The sequence below is a fragment of the Macrobrachium nipponense genome, chromosome 28 (genome assembly GCF_015104395.2).
Source record: "Macrobrachium nipponense isolate FS-2020 chromosome 28, ASM1510439v2, whole genome shotgun sequence".
Classification (NCBI taxonomy): domain Eukaryota; kingdom Metazoa; phylum Arthropoda; class Malacostraca; order Decapoda; family Palaemonidae; genus Macrobrachium; species Macrobrachium nipponense.
In genome coordinates this window covers 18,961,345-18,967,793 of record NC_087217.1, presented here as the reverse complement: position 1 = coordinate 18,967,793, position 6,449 = coordinate 18,961,345, and positions in this window count along the sequence as shown.

Sequence of the window (6,449 nt, the reverse complement as noted above, 5' to 3'; positions counted from 1 at the left end):
TTCTCTTCGCGCTTTTCAAATCTTGTTTACAATTAACTTGGCTGAGGAAGTTCACGAAATGTAGACTAATCTACCACAATTTTACAGTGAAAATGAATGGTGTCTTATTTCATTGGTATAGTGGTTCAGTGACGTGAAACGCCACTCAGATGTTGCGGGTTCGCGTCTCCTCTGGGGCGATGAAAAATCACTGGCTCTGTATTATGACCAGTTACTGCTACAGTGTGGGGTCTGCACTGGGAGGCTGAAACTAACATTCTCTGGAAGCTTGAATTTCAAATCAATGACACCTTTGGTGTGCTTGTTCCATGTGAATAAGTTTCATCTCTGAAGTAACAATAGAATTAATGGGAAAGTAAATCCACAGTAGTGTGCCTGTTTGATTTTGCTATTTAGAGTATATAATAACAAAATCAAACAGACATATTATTGTGGACTTACTTTTCCATTTTATTGACTCATGCGATTATGAGATTTCTTTGAATACAATTATAATAGTAAAAAAAAAATAGACACGTGTTCTATTAAAGCTCATAAAAACAATTCAACATAATCAGCCTGTCTTTGCGTTTTATGGGCTCTTCAAAAAAGATAATAGACTCTGTACAACACGAGAAATATTAAAAGAGTGGAGCCATTACCACTTGAAAGTTATGTTACGACTGCAAAATGCTGCCAAGCCCAATGAAGGTGGTATTAACTAAGTCATAAAAGACTATATTTGATTTAAACTGCGGAATTGTTCAAATTAATGCCTCTTAAATAGTATTATATATTCTTAAAATCCTGTTAAATGCTAAGCAGGTTCACGCTCTCGATCTAAGTAATTGTTGAAGGTTTTCAGTAAAGTTTTTATGAAATTGGAGTGGCAATTTGTCAAAGTTTCCAGTAAAGTTTTCAATAAATTACTACGAATTTGATATGATTTTCAATTCCAGGTATGTAGCACCTTGCTTTTCTGGAATGTTGACAGCTCTGAAGTCAACTCAAGCATGCATGTATGCCATATATTTCATTGCTTATCTTGTCAATACTTAGTATTCACTATTTTTTTTCAATTGCATCGCGTAGACTAATTGGTTTTCTATTTTGTGGAAGCCTGCATGACAGATTTCTTTTAATTTTGGTATGTTCCACAAGAATTAACTCACATTAATTATACTGTAAGCGAGACTTACTGACTATACTTCAAATGCCATCAGACATGAGCGTATCATCAAGTCCGAAGAACTCACAGTTGTCTTAGTTACCCAGACGCTCTTTAGTCTTATGAGATACGAGGATCCATACTCTTATCGTTTTCTATTATATAAACAACTAGATAAGAGCCTCAGTGGCGTGGTCGGTATGGTGTTGGCCTGCCACCGCGGTGGCCGCCAGTTCGATTCTCGAGCATTCCATTGAGGAGTGAGAGATGTGTATTTCTGGTGATAGAAGTTCACTCTCGACGTGGTTCTGAAGTCACGTAAAGTCGTTAGTCCCGTTGCTGAATAACCACTGGTTCCATCCACTGTAAAAACACAATTCAAACAAATAAACAAACAATCAGCGTCACACGCTACGCTCAGGTGTTTTGCCGATGCAGTCCGCTTTGCTCTATGATATAGTCATAAAGGTATTTGGAAATATTCCATGGTAGGGTTCACTCCAATGAATACCATACGCCGTTGGCACATAAGCTCCCAAGACCACTGCTGAAACTTGAAGCAGGCCTGAGGCAGAGGGCCTAATGCAGAACTTTTATTTGAAGTTTTTTTTTTTTTTTTTTTTGACCCTTTGTTTGAGGGTCGTTTATAGAACTTTTGTTTAACGGTCTTTAATAGAACCTTTGCTTGAGTTTTTTATTTATTTATTTTTTTTACAGAACTTTCGTTTAAAGTGTATTTTACAGAACCTTTGTTTAACGGTCTTTTATAAAACTTTTGTTTAAAGGTCTTTTACAGAAGTTTTGTTTAAGGGTCTTTTGCAAAACATTTGTTTGAGGGTCTCTTGTGCATATGGAAGTTTTATTTGAGGGTCTAATACGGAACTTTTGTTTGACGAGTTTTGTTTGCACTTTTGCTTAAGGCTCTTTTCTAAATTTTTGTTTAAGGGTCTTTTTACGAAACTTTTGTTTAAGGGTCTTTTTAAAGAACTTTTGTTTGAGGGTCCTATATCTATATGGAATTTTTGGTAGACGGTCTAAGACAGAACTTTTGTTTGATGGTCTAACGTGGAACATTTGTTTGATGGTCTTGTCTTATAAGGAACTTTTGTTTGAGGGTCTTGTCTCATGAGGAACTTTGGTTTGAGTGTTTTGTCTAAATAAGGAACACTTTTGTTTGGTTTTGGGTTTGATTGTTCTCATAAGGAAACTTTTTGTTTGCTTGAGGTTTTATTGTCTCATAAGAAACTTTTGTTTGAGGGTCTTGGTCTCATAAGGAACTTTTGTTTGAGGTCTCGTCTCATAAGGAACTTTTGTTTGAGGGTCTTGTCTTATAAGGAACTTTTGTTTGAATGTTTTCTCTCATAAGGAACTTTTTTTTGAGGGTCTTCTCGCATAAGGAACCTTTGTTTGAGTGTTTTGTCTCATAAGGAACTTTTGTTTGAGGGTCTTGTCTCATAAGGAACTTTTGTTTGAGGTCTTGTCTCATAAGGAACTTTTGTTTGAGGTGTTTTTGTCTTTAGGAACTTTTGTTTGATGTCTTGTTCTTATAAGGAACTTTTGGTATGAGGTCTTGTCTTTAAGGAACTTTTGTTTGAGTGTTTTGTCTTATATAAGGAACTTTTGGTTTGAGGGTCTTGTCTTATAAGGCCTTTGTGGGGAGGGGTCCTGTCTTATAAGGACTTTTTTTGAGGGTCTTGTCTCATAGGAACACTTTTCTTTTAGGTCTTGTCTCCATAAGGCTTTTGTTTGATGTTTTTTTCTTATAAGGACTTTTTGTTTGAATGTTTTTTGTCTCATAAGAACTTTTTTTTGAGGGTCTTCTCGCATAAGGAACCTTTGTTTGAGTGTTTTGTCTCATAAGGAACTTTTGTTTGAGGGTCTTGTCTCATAAGGAACTTTTGTTTGAGGGTCTTGTCTCATAAGGAACTTGTTTAGGTCCTTGTCTCACAGGAACTTTGTGTTTGAGTGTTTTGTCTCCTAAGAACTTTGTTTTGAGGTCTTGTCCTCATAAGGAAACTTTTGTTTGAGGGTCTTGTTCCTCATAGACTTTGTTTTGAGTGTTTTGTCTCATAAGGAACTTTTGTTTGAGGGTCTTGTCTCATAAGGAACTTTTGTTTGAGTGTTTTGTCTCATAAGGAACTTTTGTTTGAGGGTCTTGTCGCATAAGGAACTTTTGTTTGAGAGTCTTGTCTCATAAGGAACTTTTGTTTGAGGGTCTTGTCTTATAAGGAACTTTTGTTTGAGTGTTTTGTCTTATAAGGAACTTTTGTTTGAGGGTCTTGTCTTATAAGGAACTTTTGTATGAGGGTCTTGTCTTATAAGGAACTTTTGTTTGAGTGTTTTGTCTTATAAGGAACTTTTGTTTGAGGGTCTTGTCTTATAAGGAACTTTTGTTTGAGTGTTTTGTCTCATAAGGAACTTTTGTTGGAGTGTTTTGTCTCATAAGGAACTTTTGTTAGAGAGTCTTGTCTCATAAGGAACTTTTGTTTGAGTCTCTTGTCTTATAAGAAACTTTTGTTTGAGGGTCTTCCTTCTTTTGTCTTATTCTAAGGGAACTTTTATTGAGCCGAAAAGGGCTTCTTGTCTTATACGGAACTTTTTTTTGAGGGTCTTGTCTTATATGAAACTTTTGTTTGAAGGTCTTGTCTTATACGGAACTTTTGTTTGAGTTCTTGTCTTATATGAAACTTTTGTTTGAGGTCTTGTCTTATTCGGAACTTTTGTTTGAGTCTCTTGTCTTAAACGGAACTTTTGTTTGAGGTCTTGTCTTATTCGGAACTTTTGTTTGAGTGTCTTGTCTTATACGGAACTTTTGTTTGAGGTCTTGTCTTATTTTTATTGGAACTTTGGTTTGAAGTCTTTTCTTGGTTTCTTAACGAACTTTTGTTTAGTTTTGTCTTATAAGGCACTTTTGTTTGAGGGGTCTTGTTTAAATACGGGAACCTTTTGTTTGAAGGCTTTGGCTTAAACTGAACTTTGTTTGCGGTCTAATCTTATAAGGGGTAAACTTTTCGTTTGAGGGTTTTGTCTTATACGTGAACTTTTGTTGAGTGTTTGTCTCATACGGAACTTTTGTTTGAGGGTCTTGTCTTATCGGAACTTTTGTTTGATGAGGTTTTCTTGTTTTTTTTCTTACCGAATGGCTTTTAAACGGAACTTTGTTTGCTGGTCTAATCTTATAAGTAACTTTCGTTTGAGGTTTTGTCTTATACGGAACTTTTGTTTGAGTGTTTTGTCTCATACGGAACTTTTGTTTGAGGGTCTTGTCTTATACGGAACTTTTGTTTGAGTGTCTTGTCTCATAAGGAACTTTTGTTTGAGGGTCTTGTCTTATAAGGAACTTTTGTTTGAGTGTTTTGTCTCATAAGGAACTTTTGTTTGAGGGTCTTGTCTTATAAGGAACTTTTGTTTGAGGGTCTAGTCTCATAAGGAACTTTTGTTTGAGGGTCTTGTCTTATAAGGAACTTTTGTTTGAGGGTCTTGTCTTATAAGGAACTTTTGTTTGAGGGTCTTTTCTTATTAGGAACTTTTGTTTGAGGGTCTTGTCTTATAAGGAACTTTTGTTTGAGGATCTTGTCTTATAAGGAACTTTTGTTTGAGGGTCTTTTCTTATTAGGAACTTGGAGTTTCTTCTGTTCTAGCAAGACAACAACTTCCTTATAGTGTGTTTGATTTAACCGCATCTAGATTTTGCATCTATGTTATACCCGTCATTGGTTGCAAAATCATTACCTAGAAATCTCTTTGAAAATTGTCTCATAAAGTTAAACCAGACATAAGCTACATTTAGGTTCGTTTCAACCTCTAGCAATATATTGTCGTCCAGGTGGTCTAGATGACAGCAAATAGCAAAGCCACAGATGTAAAAAGTCTCTCTCTCTCTCTCTCTCTCTCTCTCTCTCTCTCTCTCTCTCTCTCTCCGGGGGATTAGAAACAATTCATTCATCCTTCATCAGAGAATGGTTATACCACATACCAAGGTATCATCGGATGTCACAAATTGATAACTAATAAACACACTGAATATTTTTCCATTGAAACATTAAATAAAGCCATCAATCAAGATATGAAAATATATTTTTTTGCGTTAATCTACGAGACTAAAGTATTAATTCCTATCGTTTATCAGATACCGAAGGTGTCCGGCGTTCTTGTACACCTGCAAATATATACATCTGTAATAGCCTCCTGTCCTAAGGTAACTTATTACGTTGCTGAATTTATAACATTTGCCTTTTATTTTTCTTGTTTTCATATTAGTATCGATTATCTATACTGGAATAGTTCTTCCATACGATATTTAATTCATCTATCTTTTCTCAATTATTCTGCTTTTCGAATTAATATAGATTATGATAAAAATTATATCTTTTTCACTTACAACCTCTCATCACATGAATTAATACATTATCGAACCCATGAATTATTTTCTTTGCTTATTTTCTTATTACTATCGATTCCTAAGTTTGGCTTACGTTTCTTTAAACAGTGTCCTGTCGTTGCTTTGTTTTTTGTACGTTATGCATTACTGAATTCATAATATTTACCTCCTTTGATTTATCTTTTTTTTTTCGCTTTAGTATCAATGATCTAAACTGCATAAATCTCCTGTCCCTGCGCAAATTAGTACCCTAAGTTATATATATATATATATATATATATATATATATTATATATATATATAATATATTATATATATATAATATATATATATATATATATATATACAAAATATATATATGTGTTAAAAATAATATATATATATATTATTATATATAAAGTTAATTATGTATATTTTATTATATATTATATTCTAACAATTTATATATTATTTATTTAAATTTTATATTTAATTATATTAATATAATTTATTATGATATAATTATTATATTATAAATTTATAGCCTCAGGGTTCCTTAACTGTTATTTTGTTTTTTGTAAAATTTATTTTTGACTACGTCACTTTACAAGTGAGAAGAACCCATGCTCGACTTCCGGGCGAGGACGGGTAGAATATTACGCTCCGATATATACCCGCAGCCACGTACCTGATAGTTAGACAACCGCTGTTGTCACAACCAGTTAAAACGAGCATGGGGCCTAAACAATCATCAGCCCAAACATATTTACTATAGTAGATTCACATCAACCGTGCATTTGATGAAGAGGCCAGTCCCTTACGACACTCCTGATTGGCTGTTGATAAGCCACTCACAGGGCTGGAAACTCTCAGTCTCTCGAGAGAGTTCAGAAGGGTAGGGTCTATGTTTCACCTCTCCTGAGGTATACTTCTTTCAGAAGA